Genomic DNA, 26570 nt, shown 5'->3' with positions numbered 1-26570 from the left:
GCACATAAGAATGGTAGGAAAGATGGAGGCACAGTAATGATAGAAACACTACCCCTGACATTGGCAACCTATAATAGGGAGGGATATCATTGAGGGGTCCATGCATAGACTTACCTACCCCCAGTCACAGTGAGAAAAAAAAAATGGTTTAAAGGGAAACTACACTATAAGTAAAGGAAATCTATTTGCTAATCCTAGAAGGTCCACCAAATGGGTGGGGGAACTATAGAAACTTTTACCAGGTTCAGAGGAGCCAGTGAGTACTGTTTGCTATTTTAACCCTCCATCTTGATTACACAGATGAGAGCAGAGTTCAGTTGCTCTAGCCAGCCTACTAGGGTCAACCCAGTATCCCCTGGGCCCCTGACCTACACCAGCTCCAGCCTTCCCATCAAGGCAGCTCTGGTGTGGTGTGCCCCAGGACACCTCCAGGCCTGTGTTCAACCCAGCCATTCTGCCAAGGCAGTCCCTGTGTGGCATACTCTAGGACCAGCCATCATGCCAAGGTGGCCCTGGTGCATCATTCCCCAGGGCACTCCCAACCTACTCCTGATCCAGGCCAGCTGTCCTTCTAAGATGGCTTTGGTGGAACACACCCAAGACACCGAAACACACACCCATGAGCAATCCAACCCATGATCATTTCTGCCAAGGCACATCTGTTTTCACCCCAGGCCCACACCCACTCCAGCCACCAAACCAAGGCAACTCCAACACAGCACATCCCAGGAGCTACCAAACAGTTCTATCCACCCCACCTTGATGCAGCATGCCCCTACACTCCTTACTGCATCAAACCCAGCTCCAGCTGGCCTGTCAAAGCCATCAGGCACACATAATCTACACAGGGCATACCACTACAAAAGACCACTCCTTCAAGACTGGGAAAGGTAGCTATTCCATCTAATTAATAGAAACAAACACAGAAATTTAAACAAAATGAGGAGACAGAAAAATATATTCCAAATGTAAGAACTAAAAACCCCAGGAAAACAAAACAAAACAACAACAGCAACAACAAAAGCCAATGAAACAGAGATAAGTAATTTACCTGATAAAGAGTTCAAAGTAGGGGGCGCCTGGGTGGCACAGTCATTAAGCGTCTGCCTTCGGCCCAGGGCGTGATCCCGGCATTCTGGGATCGAGCCCCACATCAGGCTCCTCCGCTATGAGCCTGCTTCTTCCTCTCCCACTCCCCCTGCTTGTGTTCCCTCTCTCGCTGGCTGTCTCTATCTGTGTCAAATAAATAAAATCTTTAAAAAAAAAAAAAAGAGTTCAAAGTAATGGCCATAAGATGCTCACCAAATTTGGTAAAAGAATAAAGGAACACCATGAGAATTTCAACAAGAGTTAGAAAATATAAGAAAGAACAAATCAAAGCTGAAGAATACAATAACTAAAATGAAAAATACATTAGAGTCAATCAATAGCAGAATACATGAGATTGAAGAATGGATCAACTATCTGAAAGACAGAATAGTAGAAATCACTGAATCAGAACAGCAAAAATAAAAAAATACTCTTAAAATATGACTGTATTTTAAGGGACCTATAAGGCAACATTAAGCATACTATCATTTGCAGTTAAAGGTTCCCAGGAGGAGAAGAAAAGGAGAAAGTAGCAGATAACTTATTTAAATAAATAATGGCTGAAAACTTACCTAGCCCAGAGAAGGAAACAGACATTGAGGTCCAGATGCACAGTAAGTCCCAAACAAGTCCCAAAGACCACACCAAGACATATTGTAAATAAAATATCAAAAGTTAAAAATGAAAAGAATCTCAAAGGCAGCAAGAGAAAAACAAATAATCATATACAAGGGAAACCCCAAAAGACTATCAGCTGATTTTATAGCATAAACTTGGAAGTCCAGAAGAGAGTGGCAGAATATATTTGAGGTACTGAAATGGAAAAGATAGATAGATGATGATAGATAGATAGATAGATAGATAGATGATAGGAAGGAAGGAAGGAAGGAAGGAAGGAAGGAAGGAAGGAAGAAAAGAAAAGAAAAGAAAAGAAAAGAAAGAAAGAAAGAAAGAAAGAAAGAAAGAAAGAAAGAAAGAAAGAAAGAAAGAAATAACCACTAAATTGACCTCATAAGATGTGTTGAAGGATTTTCTTTAGGTGGAAAAGAAAGTATCATAGCTAGAAATAAGTAAATACGTTAAAGAAAAAAAAAATCTCATGCTGAAGGCAAATAGATAGATTGCCACTTAAAAAGCTGGTATAAATTTAAGGGGCAAAAATAATAAATCACCTATAATTAAAATAAGTAACTAAGGAATACACAAAATGAAAAAATATAAAATACAACATCAAAAACATAAAACAGGGAGGGGGCAGGGAATGTAGTACTTTTAGAATGCATTAGAAATTAAGCAACTCTCACCTTAAAATAGAATGATATATATCATATATATGTCAATAAATTCAAGAAGACTTAAATCACATCAGGCATCATTTCCAACCACAATGGTATGAAACTAGATCAATCACAAGAAGAAAATTAGAAACACACACACAAACACATGAGTAAACAACATGCTACTAAACAAACAATTGGTCAATGAGGAAATCAATAAATACCTTAAGACAAATAAAAATGGAAAAACAATGTTCCCAAATCTACAGGACACATCAAAAGCGGTTCTAAAAGGGGAAGGGATGGGAGAATGGGCTAGCCCAGTGATGGGTATTAAGGAGGGCACATATTGCATGGAGCATTGGGTGTTATATGCAAACAATGAATCATGGAACACTACATCAACAACTAATGATGTACTGTATGGTGACTAACATATCATCATCATCATCATCATCAAATAATATGAATGAATAAATGAATGAATGAATTAATTAATTAAATAAATAAAAAATAAATAAATAAAGGGAAAGTTCATAGTAATACAGGCTTCAGGAAATACAATACCTTAGGAAACAGGAAAAAATTCAAATAAGCAATCTAACTTCACACCTAAAGGAACTAGAAAAAGAACAAAGCCCAAAATTAGTAGAAGAAAAGAAATAATGAGGATCAGAGCAGAAATAAATGAAATAGAGGCTAAAAAATAATAGAAAAGATCGATGACTAAAAGCCGGTTCTTTCAAAAGATAAACAAAATCAATAAATCTTTAGCCAGACTCATCAAGAAAAAAAGAGAAAGGACCCCAAAATAAAATCAGAAATGAAAGAGGAAATTTACAACTAATTCCACAGAAATAAAAATAATCATAACAATTATAAAAAAAATTATATGACAATAAATTGGGCAACCTAGAAAAAATGGATAAATTCCTGGAAATTGACATTATTCCAAGACTGAATCAGAAATAAATAGAAAACCTGAATAGACTGATTACTAGTAATGAAATTAAACTAGTAATCAAAAACTCCCAACAAACAAAAGTCCAGAACCTGAAAGCTTCGCTTTCAAAGAAGAATGCCTATCTTTCTTAAACTTTTCCAAAATATTGAGGTGGATGGAAAGCTTCCAAATTTATTTTATGAGGCCAGCATTATCCTGATATCAAAATCAGTCAAGGACACCACACACACAAAATTTGCTAGTCAATATCCTTGATGACTGTAAATGCAAAAATTCTCAAGAGAAATTAAGAAAACAATCCCATTTACAATTGTATCAAACATAATAATATACCTAGGAATAGATTTAACATAATAGAAGAAAGACCTGTACCCTGAAACTGTAAAACAGTGATGAAAGAAACTGAAGATGACAAAAATAAATGAAAGGTAAACCATGCTCATGGATTAGAAGAAATAGTATTATTAATGTGTGCATACTACCAAAAATAATCTACAGATTCAATGCAATCACCACCAAAATACCAATGGCATTTTTCATGGAACTAGAATAGATAATCCTAAAATTTGTATGAAACCACAGAGACCCTAAATAGCCATAGCAATCTTGAGAAAGAAGAACAAAGATGGAGGTGTCACATCAGGGAAATGCAAATCAAAACCACAAGGAGATGTCACTTCATGGGCTATTATCAAAAAGACAAAAAGTAACAAGTGTTGATAAGGATAAGGAGAAAAGGGAACCCTTGTCCACTTTTGGTGACAATGTAAATTGGTTCAGCCACCATGGAAAATAGTATGAAGGTTACTCAAAAAAATTAAAAATAGAGCTACCATACAATCTATCAATTCTACGTCTGGGTATTTATCTGAACAATTCAAAGAGATATATGAACCTCTATGTTTTTTTGCATCATTATTTACAATAACCAAGATATGGAAGCAACCTAAATGTATATCAACAGATGAATGGATAAAGAAGTTGTAGTGCATATATACAATGGAAAACTACTCAGCTATTTAAAAAAAGGATTAAATCTTACTATTTGTGACAATATGGATGGACCTAGAGGGTATTATGCCAGTGAAATAAGTCAGAGAAACACAAATACCATATGATTTCCCCTATGTATAGGAATCTGAAATACAAAACAAATGGACAAACAAAAAGTAGTAACAGACTTATACGTAAGAGAACAAACTGGTATTATTAGAGGGGAGAGATGTGGGAGTATGGGTGAAATAGGCGAAAGGAATTAAGAAACTACCGGTTATAAAATAAATAGGTCATGGAAAAACAAATAGGTAATGAAGATGAAAAATACAGCATAGGAAATCTAGTCAATAATATTGTAATAATTTTGTATGGTGACAGATGGTAACTAGGCTTATCATGGTGAGTATTCCATAATGTATATAAATATTGAATCACTATGATGTACAACTGAAAATAATAGGATATTGTACATCAATTATACTTCAATTAAAAAACATAACTGTGGGCAATACTTTGATAATGGTAATGACACTAATAAAGCACTCAGTGGATGCCAACTCTCTTATGAGTTTGAATGTATTATTACCCTTATTTACAGATTAGTAAAAGGTGAGGTTCATAGAGATAAAATAACTTCTTGATATACGAAAATGATGAGAGGGAATTTCAGTTTAAGGGAAAAACATGAGCAAAGCCCAAGAAGAGGAAATGGGCCATTTATTCAATAAAATTAGAGTGTCCTGGTGTGACTTGTACTTAGATTAAACAGAGGAGAGTGGTGGGAGATGAGTCTGGACAGAAGGGTTATGGAGAGACTTGAACTCCAGATTTAATGTAATTGGCAATAGAGTATAATTGAAAATATCAATGAAGTGATGAAAGAAAGCTCCACTTTAAGAAGTTCGATATGGCAGGAGAATACAGACTGCATTAGAGTGTAGGAAGGGAGCTATTAAGAGCTTAGAGGTTACTGAAAAAAACTGTTAAAGAAATAGTAATGTTTCCCAGTTACCCTTGAAAACTCTCATAGCAGAAAACTGACTTCAAAATAACTGGATTTTGTAGGTGGGGCTCCTGCAAGTGTAGAAACTGTGTTTCTGAAATTCTGGATGTGCTGGAGATGCAAAGCCAAGAATGGAGAGAGGTGAGAACAATATTGGGGTCAGGTAGCTCTCCACTGGCTGAAAAACCTTCTCAGGTATAAACAGGGAAAGTCCACCTCTATCTGCTGCCATGACTCTCTTTATACTGGGTATGAACTTGAGTATGGAGAGAGAGAACACAATGAACACTATTCCAGCCTTCACTCTTCTGAGTCCAACCTAGCCAATCGTAATGAAAGTCAGCACTTCCTTTCATCTGGAGTTTTGCAATAAGGAGCTTCTAATAGCTCTCTATTAACTTTCATGAGGGAGAGAGAAGATTTGCCAGTGTGGAGGCTTAGGTAGAGGAATAAGATAAATTATGAATGATGAATCTATAGGAAGAGGATGAGAGGAGAACGGTGCCCAAGGCATGATTCAGAAACTAGAGATGCAGACTTTCAAAGACAGGCCTATAATTCAATTTTACTAAAGTTTAAGTCTTACAGAGTTCTCCATGAATTACAATTTTTAGATTAAAAGTCAATTAAGAAATTTACATGAAGTGCACAGTACCTGCCTATTTGCCTGTTGTTATTTAAGCTATGAACACACCCTGAGATTTGATGAGACGCTCCCTAGTAAGAACCAGTGAGGGTGAATGTCTTTTTTCAGTTAGCCATGTAGCAAGATGAGCACATTAGACTTCTTGGTCTGAGTACAGGTTTCTTTCCATTGCTCCAACATAGTCATATAGAACAGAAACATTAAAGGTAATGGTGTCTGAACTAAAATTTGCTAGTACTCTCCAATTCTTTTGCCCCATTTCCTCTCATCCTTAATAGTTACAGAACTATGGTGCAGGACAAGGAACAATTTTCTGAAGCCACAGCCAGGAGCTTTCCTGTAACAGTTTGGTCTTCTTTCTTGTCCTGCATTTCATACCTAAATGGTATACAGTATACCTAAATGTTAAATGGACCAATTTAACTGTTAGGCTCATGAAGGTGTCTAGTTGGGAGAAAATAAAAGGATCATGGATATATTAAAGATAGGTATTGTATAAAGATAAGTAAACCTAGAGCCAGGCACCTTGAGATAAAATCCAGTAATTGTGTGTCCATATGTAAGACATTTAATCTTCCTAGCCTCAATTTCTTCATCTGTGAAATAAGAGAGATTAAACGAGAGACCAGTGAGCCCTTTCAAGATGGAACATTCCATGAGTCAAAACCTCTTTAAAAAATGACCAGTAAATTGAAACTCCAAAGGCAGATGGCCAGGCTGGCAATGTCCAAGAAAGTGACAACTCCTTGGTTACCCAATTACACCTTTCAGAGAAAAAATAGGGAGTACCCAAATGCTTCCAATTATAATATTCGCCGTGCTGGGGAAAGACAAAGTCAAATGTGTTAAAGGCCTAATGAGGTGTGTGGAAGCAACCTCCCTCTGCAGTTTATGGCTTTTTCACACTTAGTTCTCACTGCTCACTCAGCAGGCATGAAGGGAGAGGTGAGGAAAATGAGTAGTTGTTTTCCGGCCCATGATGATGACAGAAAAGGAATCATATCAATGCCTTGATTTTATTTTTTTCCACAGAAACTTGACAGAAGATTCTTAAATACTGTTTTGCTTTCAGCAGCAACATCCTAGTAGATTCCAGATATACTGGAAATAGAGTGATCCATTTTGTAGAAGAGTTAACTATTTTGTGACGTTCAGGGATATCTGAATGAAGCCAATATGGAATTGTCTCTATTGCTTTCATCAGGCTGGGATTATACCCATCAAAATATGATACTGGGCCAATGTAGGACATTGGAAGTTATCTTGGTATACCTGCCATGAAAGTCTACTTTGGTTCTGCCACTCACATGGTTAAAATGTTTATTTGTAAAAATATACAAATTAATCTCTGTTTATAAAACTCAATAGGATTATGATACACAATTCTGATGAAATAGTATATAAATTCGGTTACTATGTAAGATCATAATGTTATTCTTAAATGCATTTTTCAGAATAATGTGGTTTTTTTTTTTTTTAATTCATAGATTATAGAATTCTTAGGCTGGAAAATATTTAAAAAACTGTATGTGTCTCCAGAATGATATTTGTAATTTTTTTTTTCTTAAAGCTTTTTCTACAGATACAGATGCCATAATCTTCCTTAGTAGCTTGATCCTTTGTTTCAAGATATTTCTCTTCACAGTTTCTTGGACTTATTCATTCTACAACTTCATTTCCCTTCATTCCTCCTTTAATGGAGTATTTTAATTTACTTAATTAGATGCGTAATAATTTTGTTATAGTTCTAAAAGATAAAATTATATATTTGACAAGTTTTTGTAGATTTTACTGTTTTGTAATAAATTCTGATGGAATGTTTTAATTATCATTTTGTATATTTAGGTTTGCAAGTCAAATATTACCTCCAAATGAGCACTGGTATCTTAGCCACATGGTTTGAAAAGTCAATCTACAAAAAGGAGGTTATCATACTCTTCAGTTATATTTCAAAAAAATTATTGAAATACCTAAATATGGTAGGAAATGATTTTTTTAAAGATTTTTTATTTATTTATTTGACAGAAAAAGAGACAGCCAATGAGAGAGGGAACACAAGCAGGGGGAGTGGGAGAGGAAGAAGCAGGCTCCCAGAGGAGGAGCCCGTTGTGGGGCTTGATCCCAGAACGCTGGGATCACACCCTGAGCCGAAGGCAGATGTTCAACGACTGCGCCACCGAGGCACCCCAGGTAGGAAAAGATTTTTATACAAGGAAATACATTCAGATTTAAAGTTACCACAGTGCAATTAAAATCTACTCTCATTTAATTTTTAAGCATTTATGATCACTAATCTAACTTTGGTTTTTATCCTCAGAATCTAAATCGCCCAGAAGTTTTTAATACGAGGTATAAAGTTATTATATATAGTTTTATATTGTTACATATATATATATAAAACGTTAGTACCCACAGTGACAGCATTTTCATAATTTGCCAATTATTTGTGACTATAAGCTTTTAAAGACAATATTATGCAATGCTACAGAGAGGAGATAAAATAGTATTTCAAATTATCTCACCTTCCTTAGAACTCTGAAGGGGCGGTGCCAAACCACCAATTTAGAACATATCACTTCATGCTATTTATTCAAGGAATATGATTGTTATTATGATGCTACTTGCCTTGGACTAGATGCAGATGATGTGAATCAACTATAAACCTTAATCCATGTTCTTAAAAATTTCTTTATTTCCCACTAGAGTGTTCAAACCTCTTCATTTTATTAAGTGGTGACAGGTTTCCTTAGTGAATCAAGAAGCCATTAAGTCTTCAAGTCACTTGAAGTTATAAGAAACTGAATTTAAAGTTATTCACACTTTCACTCTGAGACCAAAACCGTCCTGTGACTAAGATATAAAAGAATCAAAATTTGCTCTCTTCTCTCTCTCCACCCCCTTTTCTGCTGTGTCATGATACTCTGTTTCAACACATCACTCAAAGAAGTCAATGCAAACTGGACCGAAATCGAAATGCCAGATAACATCTTTTTGCATTCCTGGGAATACACACTCTTTAAGGTACATCACTGAGTTTATGAGATGTTGCTGGACAGGAAACAGTCTGGAAATTTCTCCTAAAGCTCAGAGAAAGAATTCCTGAAGGGATGACTTTTAATTAGTGAAAAACAAAATCCAGAAACAGATAATCTGATAGTCATTTTTTTTTCATTTGAGGCCAAGAGGTTTTATTCCCTCATCAATCCTACTTGTCATCAGGTGATCATCTGTGTGGTACTGTTGAAAAAGCCTCAGGATACCCCACATAAAAAATAACCCTCCCCCACTTCCATGAACTTAAAATTCCCTTATGAGAGTTTTATCGGTTAGATATTTAAATACAAAAGCTGACAGGGAGAAAGGAAGCTATGTTGTAATTAATATGACCATCGTGAAATAATGGGCCTTATGAGGCCTTATAATTTGGAAATTCTATAATTGTGTTGTCAGACCTTAGTAGAAACAGAAGTGTCTGAGAACAAGTTTTGATTGCAGAATAGACTGGCTCTAGGTTCCCAAAATACACAGTATGAACGAGTTTGAAATACGAAAACAAAGGACTCAGTGTCCAAAACAGCTCTGTCAGCTTTACATTACCTAAAGCCAGCCCTTCCCCGATGCATTGAGTAGCTCCATCCCAGAAATCCCAGAAATAAGGCCGTAGCATATTAGGAAAAAATAAGAAGAAATTTAGCCCCTAAGTTTTGGTGTTGATTACAAAAAGATTTGCTTAAAGACAACTACAAATTCAAACCCAAGATTAATAATAAAAATGTTAGGGGGAAAAAAAGGTTTAAGTAATTACTATAATCAGTTTTGGAAATAGCACATTTCATACCAAATGAATAAGGGAAACATAGAGACAAACCAGAAATTTAAAAATGCCTCAAGCTTATTCCCGCAGAATAAGGTGTTGCTCCTTACCCTTATCACCAGGGTTGTTTCTGACCTCAATTTAATTTAGCAGTGAGGATGATTCTCCTGATCCCTGAAGAATTACCCTGAACTCTACCAGACCTCATTGTCTTCCCTTAAATCAGCTTTATTTCCACTGGCACATTAGACATCCATCAACTGTGAATTTGAGCTGGTCCCTGCTTCTTCAGAGATGGAATTCTGACCTCTCCCCTACCCCCACCTCATCCCTGACCAACCATTTGAGAATAGGGCAATTAAATGACATTCACACCCTTTAAAAAAAATGATAATAATAGAGCAATTAAATGACATTCACACCCTTTAAAAAAAATGATAATAATAATTCTGAGCATTTCCAGTTTGTTTCTCTCTCTCTTCCAAATATCCCTTACTTTATTTTCTGGAACATAGCAGTGGGGTCATTTATTAAGCACGGCATGGTGACTAGTGCTGTAATCTGCTTTCATGACTACTGCAGAATTCTTCTGCAGTAATTTTTAAAAGTCTGGACAAATAAGATGGAGAAAAATGCCCAGAGCAGGTGGGTGCTTAACAGTGACTTATTACTCTAGTAGTTGTACAGTCTATGGGTACCTCAATGGACAGGGTGATTTCATCTCTGAGTGATATTATTATGAAATTGCTATCATTCTGTCATGAATAATTGATCATCACACTGTTCCAAAAAAAACACAACAAAACAGATGTGATAAACAATGCAACAAATGTGACAAAGAGAGAGCTTATAGCTTATTATTTTACTGCCTATTATTTCACCATTTGTGAAGATGCCATAGGCACAGTCACCCAATCACTGCATGAGTGTGTAAACTGCATGACAAGTAAAAGATTATAATTAAGTGATTTAACCCTGACTATGCAATGGCCCCTTTGGGTTTTGTGGAAAAGCTTGTTTGTAAGAGAATGCACAGACTAGTGATGGCTCTTGTTGAAACTGTGCAGAATTTCTTTTTAGTCCTTCTTCCCTTTCATCCCAGCTTTCTTCTTATAGTTGATGTGCTGTGTAACCCAAGAGCCCAAGGCCCAAACTGCCAGGATTCCACCCAACCAGCCATCCTCCCCTCAGCCCCCAAATGAGGCCACTTCCTCAAAATTTAGCTTTCTTTCTTTCTATCAGTCAAAACCTTAAACTCTCTCCCTGTCCGATTGTATTAATTATTAAGAGGAAATTAATCTGGTTAAATTAAACCAAATTATATCTAGCATCAAAATCTCTGGTAAATTTCTACTGACCTAGGTAACTGAAAAAAACTTTTTTTCTACAAAATTAACATGAAATGTGGCAAAAAGCCTGCCAAGTTTCATTAATATACCTAATCTACCATTTCTGATGTCCCTTAAAAATCATACCATCCATCAGAAGAAACCAGGATTCCTGGGGACTTGAAGATCTAGATATGAATCTTTAGAGAATATATAATCCCAGATAGAGTTTTCATTTATTCCGCCAAATAAACATAGAAAAACATAGATAAAATAGATAAAACATAAAAAAGGATGAAAATATAATATTTTCCTGGAGTTCTTTGCAAAGGATGGAAATTTTCTTAAAAGACTGAAGGAGAAACCGTGAAAGGTTTCCCAAATTTTTTAATATGTAATTCAACAGGAAGTAGGAAGAATTTTTTTCTGGATAAAAGTCTAAAAATGGATGTTAAGAAAAAAATAACATGTACAGCAGAGAAAATAAACAAATGAAATAAAGAAAGGAGGAGGAGAAGAAGCGAAGAGGAGGAGAAAGAAAAAGAGAAGAGGAGCCTACTCAGCAGTTGTCTGATAAGGCTTAGCCTATTTAAATGGGCCAAATCCATTAATAAAATGGACTATAGGAAACTTCTAAATCCCGGTTGTGAGAACGGGGTCCATTTTCTAAGGTTGATATGTTATAGCTTCCATAGTATTCACTCGATGTGGTGCCTACAATATGCCAACCATTGTTTTAAGCACTGCATCTGCAGCAATAAAGAAAAAATAAGACGGAAATCCTTGTCCTCAGATAGTATGTATCCTAGTGGGAGAGATAAATAAAAACTCAGATAAAGAAGATATTTTCCAGTCATTAAACAAACAAGCAAATAACAAGTCTCAGAGGGAAAGTCCAGTATCCACAGCTACGATATGATCTAAAATGTTCAGTTCCCAACCCAAAATTACAAAATATGCAATAAAAAGTGGGACGTATAGCCCATACCTGGAAAAAGCAGGCAATAGAAACTGTCTGTGAGAGTGATCAGATGTTTGATTCAACAGGGAAAAAAAAAAAAAAAAAAAAAAAAACCCTTGAAAGTAGCCATTATAAGTATGTTCAGAAAACTAAAGAAAACCATGGTTAAAAAAAATAAAGGTATGGATGTCATACCAAATAGAGAATATTGGTGAAGAGAGAAAAACTATAAGAAAGAAGCAAATGGCAATTCTAGAGGTGAAAAAGAAAAACTGAAATGAAAAATTCACTAAAGGGGAATAATAGTACATGTGAACTGGCATAAAAAAGAATAAGCAAACTTGAAGATAAATTAGTTAATCCGAATAACAGAGAGAAAAAGGGTGGAGAAAAACGAACAGTTTCAGAGAAGTGCTGAAGCCCAGAAACAAAACAAAATATACATATTGGGAGTATAAGAAGGAGAGAGAGAAGGGAGGCAAAATGAGCATCAATGAAATAATAGTCAAAAATTCTCAAATTTTAAGGTAAACACTAACCTCATCTGATAAACTCAATAAATTCCAAGTAGGATAAATACCAAGTAGCACATACGTGAACAGACACATCATCATAAAAATTCTGAAAGCCAAAGGCAAGGAGAAAATCTTGAAAGCAGTGAGAAAAAAATGACTTATCATTCACAAGGGAGCTCCAGTAAGATCAGCAGCTGACTTCTTGTTCAAAAACAAAGCAAACGGGGGCACCTAGTTGGCTCAGTCAGTTGAGTGTCGACTCTTGGTTTCAGCTCAGGTCATGATCTCAGGGTTGTGAGATCAAGTCCCACATCAGGTTCCATGCTCAGTAGGGGGTCTGCTTGAGATTTTCTCCCTCTTTCTCTCTGCCCCTCCCCCCACTCACACTCGCTCACACTCTCTAAAAGAAATAAATAAAACCTTTGAAAAAGCAAAACAAAACAAACACTAGAAGGCAATGGGATAAGGTATTCAAAATGGTACACAACACCACCACCAACTACAACAAAAACATGAATCCTTTATCCAGCAAAATGATCTTTCAAATATGAAGGTGAAAGAAAGACATTTCTACATAAAAACTGAATTTGTTCCTTGTTGACCTACCTTACAAGATATATCCTATGTGCAATATAAGAGAAATATATGTGTATGTATATGTGTGTATGTATATACACATACACATATTCTGATTAGATTATATCTATATGAGGGGAAAGAGAGAGAGAGATTTATAGTAAGAAATTGGCTCACATGGTTATGGAGGCTGGCAAGTCCCAAGATCTGAAGAGTGAGTCAGCAAGCTGCGGACCCAGCAGAGCCAATTGGTTAGTTCCAGGGTAAGAGAGCAGTTGGCATAGTTCCAGCCCAAAGGCTTGCAGGCTAGTGCGCTAGAAAGAGTTCATGTTTCAGTTTAGGTTGAAGGCAAGAAAACAAAACAAAACAAAAAAAACAATGTTCAAGTTCAAAATCTGTCAGGCAGGAAGAATTCTCTCTTAGTCAGTGAAAGGTGAACCTAAGTTCTGTTAGGGCCTCCGAATGATTGAATGGGACCCACCCACATTAGAAAGGGAAGCCTGTTTTACTCAGTTTGCCAACTTAAATGTTAGTCTCATTCAATAACACCCTCACAGAAACACTCAGAATAATGTTTGACCAGATTTCTGGGCATCCCGTGGCCCAGGAATGTTGACACATAAAATTAACCATCATGACATATAACAGATGAAAAGATTTAATTAGCAATCACAAAACTACCCACCAAGAAAAGCTCAGGTTCAGATAGCTTTGCTGGTGAATTGTAACATTTAAAAAAGAATGAATACCCAATCTTCACAAGTTCTTCCAAAAAGTAGAAGGAACACTTCCCAAATCATTCTGAGGCTAGTAGAACTCTGATACCAAAATAAGACCACATGTCAGATGATTCCATTTACATGAAATGTCCAGAATAGGAAAACAGAGACAGAAAGTAGATTAGTGATTGCTTTGAAAGAGAAGGCTGGGGAGATAATAGGCTGTAGAGTTTATTTTTGTAGCAATGTTCTAAACTGGATGTTCTAAAATTGACTGTGATGATGGTTACACATTATTTGTAAACATAATAAAAAAAACATTGAACTACGCACTTTAAACAGGTGAACTGTGTGGTGTGAATTATTATTCAATAAAGCTGCTAAGAAAGAGAGAGGAAAGAGATGCTGGGTTGATGTCCTTATTAGAAACATGAAAGGACACTCATAGAAATGGGAGGAAGGCAGAGACCAGAGATGTGCATGTGCGAATCAGATTCCCAGAAGCTCCCTGCATATGCTGCTGATGCTCGGGGCTGCTGGTGTAGAGCTCCTTTTTCTTCAAGATAGGTTTTGCTCGTGCCTTCCCCAAGGCCTCCCAATATTTGATAGCAGAACTTGGGCACTATACCCCCTACATGTCAAAAAGAAACCCCTGGCTCAGCCTCAAGACCTAACTGTGTATTAATATCATCTCAGGAGGCCTCCCTGCTGAAAGAAGTCTTTCAGAAAGGGATGAAGTACCATGTGCTCTCTTCCAGCATAGTATGTCTCCCTCTAAAAATATTGAGAACATTCAGAGCATGCCTGCCTCATTATAACCTAGTCCACTACTTACCTGGAGAAATATACCTATGTCTCCATCTCTCTGTTTTCTCAAATGAAAAATGAAAATAATGATAGAGTCCATCTCATGGGTTTCTGTGAAGATTCAATTAAATAATACATATAAAGCACTTTAAAAAGTGCATGGCCTGGGGTGCCTGGGTAGCACAGTGGTTAAGCATCTGCCTTCGGCTCAGGGCGTGATCCCAGCGTTCTGGGTTCGAGCCCCACATCAGGCTCCTCCACTAAGAGCCTGCTTCTTCCTCTCCCACTCCCCCTGCTTGTGTTCCCCCTCTCTCACTGGCCGTCTCTCTCTGTCAAATAAATAAATAAAATCTTAAAGTGCAGAAAGAAAACCTTTGCTATTACTACTCTAACAACCGTAGTTAGCAAGTGATGAATAACCAGTTGTTCTCTGGTGGTGCAGGGGATATCTCCAAATGTGAAGTACAACTTAACTATGGTATCGCTTAATCATGTGTCTTAAGACTCAGAGTTTGACCCTGCACCATTCAATAATTTTATATTATTGCATAAAGCATTAGAATGATCCTGGATTGAATATGCAGATGCTAGATATGTAGATAACTAGACCATGTACTGAACACGGTACATGATACCTTCAAGGTTCAACCGGTTCTCAACAGCAGAGCTGACATAAAACAAAATGGTTTCAATTTAAGACAATTAGATGATATTTTAAAGTACAACCATATGATGGAAACTTGGCAACAGCATGCAATAGTAGAAAAGCAACAAATCTGCTGGCAGGTGTATGGGTATGAATTTTGTCTTTATTGGTTACAAGCTGTGACATATGGGCAATTTAATTTGCTCAGTCTCTTCACCTGTAAAGTATGTGTAACCAAAAGCAAATTACCTTCCTCAGTCTCTGGAGGTTGCTTACACAGAAGGTTATTTTCCTTTTCCTCACAGAAAATAATAATAGTAATAATAATTAGAAGTATAGATGTACCTGTCGTGAAAACATTCAGCTGCAAGAAACAGAAAACCCCACTAATATGGCTGAAACACGGAAGGCATAAGCATATCTGTTTCACTGAATAAAAATTCCAGGATCAGACCCCCCAAGGATGGTTTTGTGTCTTAATCATACACTTTTAAATACACGAGCTCCTTCTATTTTCCCAGCTCCCAACCCTAGCGTGTAGTTTTCATCCCCTACACTGTAGGATACGGGCAGCACCTGCAGCATCACATCCCCATCCCGGGCAGGAAAAAGGGGAAGGACAAAGGGACGAGCATGGCATCAAGCCTATCCACTTTAAAGAAAGTATCAAAGAACCTAGTGACTTCCCCTTGTAGTGCCCCGGTGAAACCTGGACAGGCTACAGGCTATAAGGTGGCTGGGGCATAGTGGCAGCTGGGAGAGAGCTGTTGAATCAGCCAACCAAAAATGATGCTTCAATATTAGTTTTAAGCATCTCAAATACATTTATTCATTTAGTCCTCACACTGAAGAAACTGAGGCACAGGGTAATAAAGTCACTTGTCAAAGGCCACCCTCAGGAAAACAACTGGTAGGTATAGTGCCCAGTTCAAATTCAAGAGTGCCCCCTCACTTAATTTCTAAAAGGCTCACTTTCTTCTTGGTTGACCCAGTCTTAAATCAAGGTTTATGTCTCAGTGATTAGACTCCAGGCTGCATTTTTATTTCTATTTGCATCCTTGGCTTAGGAGACTTTGTGCAGCACACAATCTTTACAACTGTATATGAGAGCCTGGTTCACACTGGGCCAGTGGAGCCAAAATTTACTTGAGAGTTTGGATTCCAGAACCACCTTCCTCACCAACATATTTCAGCCGCCATTCTAAGTTTATAAATGAAGAAAGCAGTGGAGCATATTTCCTGGCAATGTCATCTGGCCCAAGGAGCAGGAAAAATTGTTTCAGAACTTCTGCTACATCCTAGTATTGTTATCAATACATAGTGATGGCATTATGGCCATAATTTTTAGTACAGGCTCACAGGAGGCAAATTCTGGAACTCAAAGGCTAAGCAACAGTTGGGACTGAAACCTATCTACATTATAGTGTAAAGCAACCAACAGTGTCTTTGTGAGCATGAGGAATACTTGACAAATATAATTGTATAAATTTAAATTATAAAACATGATTTGATACACATATACATTGTGGAAGGACTACCAATATCAAGGTAATTAACACATCTACCATTTCACTTAGTTAAAATAGGTAACTGTGTGTGTGTGTGTGTGTGTGTGTGTGTGTGTGTGTGTGTGGTGTGAATGCTTAACTTGCTCCCAATAACTTTCAAATATATAATACTGTATTATTAACTCTAGCCACCATACTGTACATTAGAGACTCAGAACTTATTCCTTTTATAACTGAAAATGTGTGCTCTTTGCCTACAGCTCTGTTTCCCCCTTCCCCTAACTGCTGGCAGTGACTATTCTATTCTGTTTCTGCAAAATCGAGGTTTTGTGGGATTTTGTTTTGTTTTTTTAGAGTCCACATATATGATACCATACAGTATTCGTCTTTCTCTTTCTCGCTTATTTCTGTTACTATTAATGCCCTTGCGATTCATCCCCATTGTCACATATGATTTCTTTTTTGATGGCTAAACAATATTCCATTATATTTGTCCATCTATCTATTTTGCATTTTCTATATCCATTCATACACTGAAGGACATTTACACTGTTCACAGACCTTGGCTATTGTGAATAATGCTGCAATAAACATGAGTGTGCAGATATTTCTTGTGGATATTGATTTAAATTTCCTTGAATATATACCCTGGAGTAGGATTGCTGGATCATATGGTAGTCCAATTTTAAATTTTTTGAGGAACTTCCATATTGCTTTCCATAATGGCTGCTCCATTTTATATTCTCAACAGTCTTCACATCCATATTCTTGCCAAACACTTGTTACTTTTGTATTTTTGACCATAGCCATCCTACTAGGTGTTAGATCATGTTTCACTGTGGTTTTGATTTGCTTTTCCCTGATGATAAGTGATACTGAAAGCGTTTTTATATACCTACTGACCATTTGTATGTCTTCTTTGGAAAAATGTCTATTCGGGTCCTTTGCCCATTTTTAATGGGATTAGGTGTTTGGGTTTGTTTTTTGTTTGGTTGGTTGGTTGGGTTTTTTTTGCTATTGAGTTATATGAGTTCTTTATATATTTTGGATCAGATTATCAGATACATGTTTTTGCAAATATTTTCTCCCATTTTGTAGGTCACCTTTTCAATTTATTGTTTTCTTTGCTGTGCAGAAGCTCTTTGGTTTAATGTAGTTCCATTTATTTATTGTAGAATAGCGAGCCCACACATAAACCTATGCATACATGTTCAGCTAATTTTTTCAAGCATGCCAACAACATGCAATGGGGAAAAGAAAGTCTCTTCAATAAATGGTGTTGGGAAACCTGGATATCCACATGCAAAAGAATGAAACAGGATCCCTATCTTACACCTCTCACAAAAATTAACTTGAAATGGATCAAAGGCTTAAATGTAAGACCTGAAACCATAAAAGTCCTAGAAGAAAACACAGTCAAAAGATCTTTGACATTAGTCTTGGCACAATTTCTTGGATGAGACATCAAAAGAATAGGGAACAAAAACTAAAAAAGAAAAAAAAAAGAAAAACCCAAAAAACATTACTGTCTTGGAAGCTACAAGGGGAACATTCAAGGGGAATAGGTGCCAAGCCTTCTAAGCTATGCATGAATACATGTCAGAGCTCTGTTCAAGAGCGGCTTATTACCAGAAGGACAATTGCAGAAACAGGTCTGAATTCCATATCTAAGTCAATGTAGAAGAGAAGAAAAGAGAAAAATCACAGAAACAAAGCTATGGTGGGGGAAAAGGAGTGATATTTCAGAAGAGCCAATACCCCGAGCCAGAAATGAAAAGAAAACCATAAGCTTCCCAAGGACTTGTAACAAATTTGGGGGTAGGACCTCCTGCAGAACCTGACATGGGGGATCAATCCATTTTATATGTGCATAAATGCATTTCAAATGGAGACATGGCTGACACCTGGCTGACCTAGATATAACAACAATGCCTATTTTTAAGATTACCTGAAGCATCAACCAATAAAGTAAGTAAAGTGCTTTATAAACAGTAAATTGCTATATAGGTGTTAATTACTATTGCTGCTTTCTTTGTTCTCTTTATTGTTATTATTTTGCAGGCATTTAGCTCAGAGCCTTGCATATTGTAAGTTCTTGCATATTATAAATGCAATTATTGACTGGCTGGCTGGATGTTTTTGAAAAAGAAAAACTGACCTATCTATTTTCTTTAGCCTCCTTTCCCCCAGATTCTAGCCCCAAGAGGAGAAACAAAAACTGACAGTAAAGGCAATTCCCAAGAGATGAAACTTGCTGAAGGGACAGGCAGTAGACCACACAAAAGGAAGACTGTTGAGCTGCTTGAAGGGGCTTACTCGGTCTGTTTACAAGAAGAGCACGCATCCTGATTGTAATAAGTGAGCTTGGAGGGCTAGACAGGCTCTTTAATCTCAGAAATGACACTGTGAACTCCAGTTCACCTGCTCGATTTTTTTACATTGCTTTTGCCCGCTAACAAATCCAGCTCTCCATCAGATTAATCAACATTTATCAGCCAGCGGCGGGAGCATCATTTCATAACGTAAGTAAAATAGAGAGGGAGTGAAATGGAATGGAGAGAGAATAAAACTCCCATTACTCTGTGGCTATTTTATTCTCTATGTATTTTATTCACATAATGAATGATGTACTTCTGGCTTTAACAGCATAGCAACCCTGGGTTCTGTTTGTTTAATGTTTTCCCGTCAGGGACTGTGCACTTCAATAGCATATGCACAGCAGGATAAAGGAGGAGGATGGTCAAGGCTGAGTTTTGAGGTTTAAGATTGCTCAAAGAAACCAAAGGTGGGTTAACACCAAGTTGTCCAGAGTCTGGTGTTGGGAGTTCAAATAAATTGCCAACAATCAACAAAGTTAATTTGTCTCCGTGGTATTCTATTTACTGTTGCAAATGAACCATTCATTTATTCAGCCATTTAAATAATCCAGTACCAACCATGTATCAGAAACCGTTCTGGGTGCTACAGATGCAGCAGTGAACAAAGTTCCTGTGTCCATGGAATTTACACCTGAGGGGGGATTTTAAACAATAGCAAATAAATATATAATAAAATTTCATGTAGTAATAAGTATTAGGATGAAAAATAAAGTGGGCTATGGGAATAGAAACAAAGAGTGCTACTTCGGATAGGATGGCCTAAAGTCTGCTCTGAGGTGATGCTGCAGCAGAAATCGGAATCAAATGAGAGAACCAAGCATTTGAGTATCTGCGTGAAGTGCTTTCCAGATGGAAGGAAAAACAAGGAACCCTGAGGAACTGGGAGTCTACTGTTGCTGGAGAGGAGTGAACAAGGGGAAGAATGGTAAGAGAACCTGTCGGAAATGTAGTACTGGGCTATATCATGTAAATTTATGCAACAATAGGAATTTGAAAGTGGTAAGAATTAGGCAGAAATTTTTAAAAAATCATGTTATGATTTTGCCCTTGACCATACCGCACAAGGACAGACATCTGATGTGTAATTATTTTTTCAAATGAAGCATTGATACTGCCCAGGTTACCAGCAGTTTAATGGTGATGTTGAAGATGATATAATAGGGCATGTGGTAATTGATCAGTTGGTCAATAATGACTGAGCTAGGAACAAACAACCTTTTAGTTGAAGACAGAAGTGTGTAATTCATATATGAATGGCTCAATGAATTATCACAAAGTGAAAATACCACCAGGTCAAGAAACTGAACATTACTGACGTCCAGGTCTCCTTTCCTGGTCATTTCCAATCACACGCCTCCCCTCTCACCAGAGTGAACTCTCCTATCTTCTAATAGCGTGTACCACTTCTGCCTGCTTTCAAAATTCTACGTAAATGTGACATCCATCGTTTTTGCATGCAATAGCTGTTCGTTGTTATTGGTGTCTAAGAATCAGCTGTAAATATACCAGATTTACTTACCCATTATAAAACAGGGATGTTTCCAGTTTGGTGCTATTAAGCATTGTACCACTATGAATATTCTTGTACTCATCTATTGCTGCACACTTTTCTGTTGGATATATACTAAGAGGGAATTACTGGGTCATAATATGTGTGTGTGTATATATATATTCAGATTTAGTAGAAAATGTCAATATTTTTTCCAAAGTGAAAGTACCGGTTTACACTCCCACCAGCCATTTTAACAGGTTTGTAGTGATGCCTCATTATAGCCTTAATCTGCATTTCTCTGTTAACTAATGAGTTAAAGCACTGAGCTGCATGTTCATTGACCATTCAGATACCGGCTCTTGTGAAATACCCAATTCTCCTGCCCATTTTTTTCCTGAATTGTCTGTATTTCCTTTAACAATGGGAAGTTCCTTATATATTTTGTATATATGCGTATGTGTTGCTGAATAGATTTCTTGCCTTTGTGACTTTGAGTTTTTATTTATTTAAATAACCTCTGCACCCAACATGGGGGACTCAGACTCACAATCCCAAGATCAAGAATCACATGCTCCTCTGATTGAGCCAGTCAGGCACCCCATCTTTTTTACTTTCTTAAAATTGTCTTTCCATCATCAGCAATTCCCAATTTTAATCTAGTTAACTTTAGCCATCTTTTCATTTATAATTAGAGTCTGTTGTGATTTGAGAAATCTTTACCTATCCCAAGGTCATGAGGATGGTCAAATATATTATAAAAGCTTTAACTTTCACCTTGAGATTTATAACCTTAGATTTATTTCTTGTTAGCATGCAGTATTTTTGTTTGTTTTTCCTACAGATACCTAGTTGAGCCAATGCAATTTATGGGGAAGAATGCCTTTCCAACTCTTGTATAGTACCATTTTTGTTGTAGGAGTTATTTTTAAGTCTATTTATTTATGGGCTGTTTCTGGCTTTTTATTCTGTCTACTACATTAATTACTATCCTTACAGTAACTTTAGTCTTAAATATTAAAGGTTTATAATAAGTTTCAATATGTGGTAGTTTTTTCTTTTTCAACATTGTCTTAACTCTTCTTGTCCTCTTGATCATATAATTTTTAACAGCTTTTATTTTTAAAGCAGTTTTAGATTCATAGCAAAATTAAGAGAAAGGTGCAGAAATTTTCCATATAGCTCCTGCCCCTACATATGCATAGGCTCCCTATCAAAATTCCACAAGAGAGCGGTACACTTGTTACAACCAGTGCACCTATGCTGGCACATCATTATTATTCAAAATTTATAGTTTATATTAGGGTCCAATCTTGATATTGTGACAGATATATAATGACATGTATCCACTATTATTGTATTATACACAGCAGTTCACTGCCCTAAAAATCCTGCTCTCCCTATCCACCCACTCCCTTCTCCCAGACTTCTGGCAACCGCTGATCTTTTTTACTATATAGTTAGAGTTTTGCCTTTTCCAGAGTGTCATATATTTGGAATTACAGTTTTTAGCCTCAGAGATTGGCTTCTTCCACTTAGTAATATGCATTTAAACTTCCTCCATCTTTTCATGGCTTACATTTAGATCTGTAGTCCATTCTGAGGGTGTGTGTGTGTGTGTGTGTGTGTGTGAGAGAGAGAGAGAGAGAGAGAGAGAGAGAGAAGGATGTAAGGTCTGTTTCTATGTGTCTAGATTCACTTTTTTGCATGTGGATATTAAGTTGCTCCAGCACCATTTGCTGAGAGGACTATCTCTATTTTTTCTCTTTCTTCAATAATCAGTTAACTGTATTTGTGGAGCATATTTCTGGGCTTTCTATTCTGTTCCATTAATCTGTCTAATCTTTTACCAGTATCATACTCTTTTTTAACCATTTTAAACATTTCATTTTTTTAAACTAACATATAATGTATTACTTGTTTCAAGGATACAGGTTTGTGATTTCTCAGTCTTATATAATACTCAGTGCTTATTACAACACATACCCTCCCCAACGTCCATTACCAAGTTACTGCATCCACCCACCCCCCTCCCATCCAGCAACCCTCAGCTTGTTTCCTAAGATTAAGAGTCTTTTATGGTTTGTCTCCCTCTCTGGTTTCATCTTGTTTCATTTCTTCCTCTCTTCCCCTGTGATCCTCTGCCATATTTCTTAAATTTCATGTATCAGTGAGATCATATGATAATTGTCTGTCTCTGATTGACTTATTTTGCTTAGCATAATACCCTCTAGTTCCAGCCACATCATTGCAAATGGCAAGATTTCATTTTTGATGGCTGCATAATATTCCATTGTATATATGTACCACATCTTCTTTATCCATTCATTTGTCGATGGACAGCTGGGCTCTTTCCATAGTTTGGCTATACTCTCTTCATAACTGTAGTTTTATAGTAAGTCTTGAAGTTGAGAGCGTCAGTCCTCTGACTTTATTCTCCATGATTGTATTAGCTATTCTGGTTTTTTTTGTTTGTTTGTTTTTTGCCTCTGTGAACTTTAGAATCAGTTTATTGATACCCACAAAATAACTCACTGGGATTTTTATTGGAATTTCACTGAATCTATAGATCAAGTTGGGACCCACTAACATCTTAGCAATATTGAGTCTTTCTATCCATGAATATGAAATATTTCTCCATTTATTTAGTTCTTTGATTTCTTTCACCAGAGTTTTATAGTTTTCCTTATATATATCTTGTACACATTTTGTTAGATTTATACCTAACAATTTAGCTTTTTGAGTACTAATGTAAATGGTACTATGTTTTAATTTTAAATTCCACTTGTTTAGTTCTGGTATATAGGAAAGTGACTCTCTTTTTTTAATAGATTTTATTTATTTATTTGAGGGACAGAGAGAAAGAATGAACAAGCAGGGGTGCAGAGGCAGAGGGAGAAGTAGGCTCTCCACTCCCCTTTGAGCAGGGAGCCCGATGTGGGGCTTGATCCTAGGACCCTGAGATTATGAACCAAGCTGAAGGCAGCCACCCAACTAACTGAGCCACCCAGGTGTCCCTGAAAGTGACGTTCCTATATTAACCTTGTATCCTGCAAATTTGCTGTAATTACTAGTTAATTACAGGAGTTTAATTCTTTCGGGTTTTCCAAATAGACAATCATGTCATCTACAAACGAAGACAGTTTTTATTTCTTCCTTCCAAATCAGTATAACTTTTATTTCCCTTTCCTGTCTTACTGCATTAGGTAGGACTTCCAGTACATGTTGAAAAACAGTCATGAGAGGGACCATCTTTGCCTTGTTCCTGATCTTAGTGGGAAAACTTTCAGTTTCTCACCATTAAGTATGATATTAGCTACAGCTTCTTGTAGATGTTCTTTATCAAGTGCAGGAAGTCTATTCCTAGTTTGCTGAGAGTTTTTATCATGAATGTTGATATTGTGAAATATTTTATCTGTATCCATTGATATGATTATGTGATTCTTCTTTAGCCTGTTGATGTAATGGATTAGCTTGAACCTGCCTTGTACACCTGGAATAAATCCTACTTGGTTAGGTATATAGTTCTCTTTATACATTGTTAGATTGATTTGCTAATATGTTCTTGAATATTTTTGTATCTATGTTTATGAGAGATATTGGTCTGTAGTTTTCTTATAATGTCATTGTCTGGTTTTGTTATTAGGATGATACAGGCCTCATGGAATGCTTTTAGAAGTATTCTCTCTGCTTCTGTATTATCTTTGATTTTCTGTAGTTTAAAAAATATATGCATAGGTGTCATTTGTTTTTGGAATTGTTTTTGAATTTATCCTGCTTGGTGTTCTCTGAGCTTCCTGGATCTGTGTTTGGTGTCTGACATTAATTTGGGGAAGTTCTCAGCCATTATTCCTTCAAATATTCCTTCTGTTCCTCTCATTCTTTCTTCTGATTTCCCATTATACATATGTTACACATTTTGTAGTTGTCCCACAGTTCTTGGATGTCTTCATTGTTCTCCTCTTCTTCCTCCTCCTCTTCTTTCCTTCTCCTCCTCCTTCCCCTCCTCCTCTCCCACCTCCTTCCTTCCTTCTCTCTTCTTTTTCAGTATTTTTTCTTCTTTCTGTTTGGGAAGTTTCTATTGACATATTCTCAAGTTCACAGATTAATTCCTCAACCATGTCCAGTCTGATAATGAACCCATCAAAGGCATTCTTATTTATGCTACAGTGTTTTATCTCTCACATTTTTAAAATTCGTTCTTAGAATTTCCATCTCTTTGCTTATATTGTTCATCTATTCTTGCATACTGCCTATCTGTTAGAGCCCTTAGCATATTAACCATAGTTGTTTTAAATTCCCAGTCTGGTGATTCCAATATTCATGCTATATCTGGCATGTGGCCCATGTGCCCAGCCTCAACCCCCCCCACCTTTAATCTACAAATGTGTAATATGCTGACTAGTTTTTCTTACATTAAACCAACTTTGAATTTCTGGAATTAAATATAACTTGTTTGTGATGCATTTTTGTATATAAATTGGACTCTATCATTAAGGTTTTATTTAAGATTTTAAATCTATGTTCATGAGGATACTGTTATTTTAAATTTCTTTTAGTAGAACCCTTGCAGGGTATCCTGGTCTTATGAGAGGAAAAAGAGAGGGAGGGAGGGGAAAAAGAAAGAAAGAAGGAGGGAGAAGGAGGGAAAAGGCAGGCGGGGGGAGGGGAGAGATTTCCTCATTTTATCTGATAATTTTTATGTAACATTAGAATTATTTCTTAAATATTTGATTAATTCACTGATAATCTGATCTGATATTAGAGATTTCTTTATGGATAAATTTTCTTTCAAATTCTGTTTAGATTTTTGTTTTCCTCTTACATAATATGTATTATTTTATTTTTTCCTCTTTAGAAATGTTATCTCTTTTAGATTTTTTTAATTTATTGCCATAAAGTTGTTTATATTTTTATATCATCCTAAAATATGTAGGATCTAAATAATGTTACCATTTCCATTAATATTGCCTGTACTTTCTCTTCTTTATTTTTAGTCTCCCCAGAAATTTATCAATTTAACCTTATATATATATATACACCAGTTTTTGAGTTTTTAAAAATATCTCCAAGATATTTTCTGTATTATTTTCTTTGTTAATTTTTAGTATTTTTCTCATTCTTTGTTTATATTTAACTGTTCTTCATATGAATGTTTAGCTCATTGATTTTCATTTATTCTTTTTTTCTTATTGTATACATGAATTTCCCTCCAGTCACAGCATTAGTGATAACCCATAAGATCTGATATGTCATATTTTATCATTCAATTTGAAAATATTTTTTAACTTAAATCATGACTTTTATAGTGTTTTTTTTTCCACCAGCTTAAATACACTGTCATCAAATAACATATTCTTTGTGATTTTAACCCTTTAACTTTTGTTGAGATTTGATTTGTGGCCTATTTTTATTGTCATATTTTAAGACATATTTCAAATGTATTCTGAATTATTGAGTACAGGGTTCTGTATATTTCAGACAGATCAGAGAGTGATTTACTGGGGTGAACAAACTGGAGCCAGAATTTGGATGAGTTTTACTAAACAATATAAAACCAGGAATAAGAGAAAAAGCCTACAGCTTAAGGAAGTTTGAATCAAATCTCTGCATAAAGCTAGGATACCTGAAGGGTGATACATTCACTGGTGAATTAGGAAAACAAAATGCTTGCCCCCCCACACACAAAACAAAACAAAACAAAACAAAAACACAAAAAACAAAAAAACGTACCTCTCTTAATTTTGCTTTTACATGGAGCAGGAAAATAATTTAAAAAGGGAGGGAAATGTTCCTTTCATACGAGTTTAGGAATGAATTTCACATTCATAATTCACTAAATGCATGAGAAAAC

The sequence above is a fragment of the Ursus maritimus genome, unplaced genomic scaffold, assembly GCF_017311325.1.
Source record: "Ursus maritimus isolate PB19 unplaced genomic scaffold, ASM1731132v1 scaffold_18, whole genome shotgun sequence".
Lineage (NCBI taxonomy): Eukaryota > Metazoa > Chordata > Mammalia > Carnivora > Ursidae > Ursus > Ursus maritimus.
The sequence above is the reverse complement of the archived record's forward strand: the minus strand, read 5'-3'. Positions refer to the sequence as shown.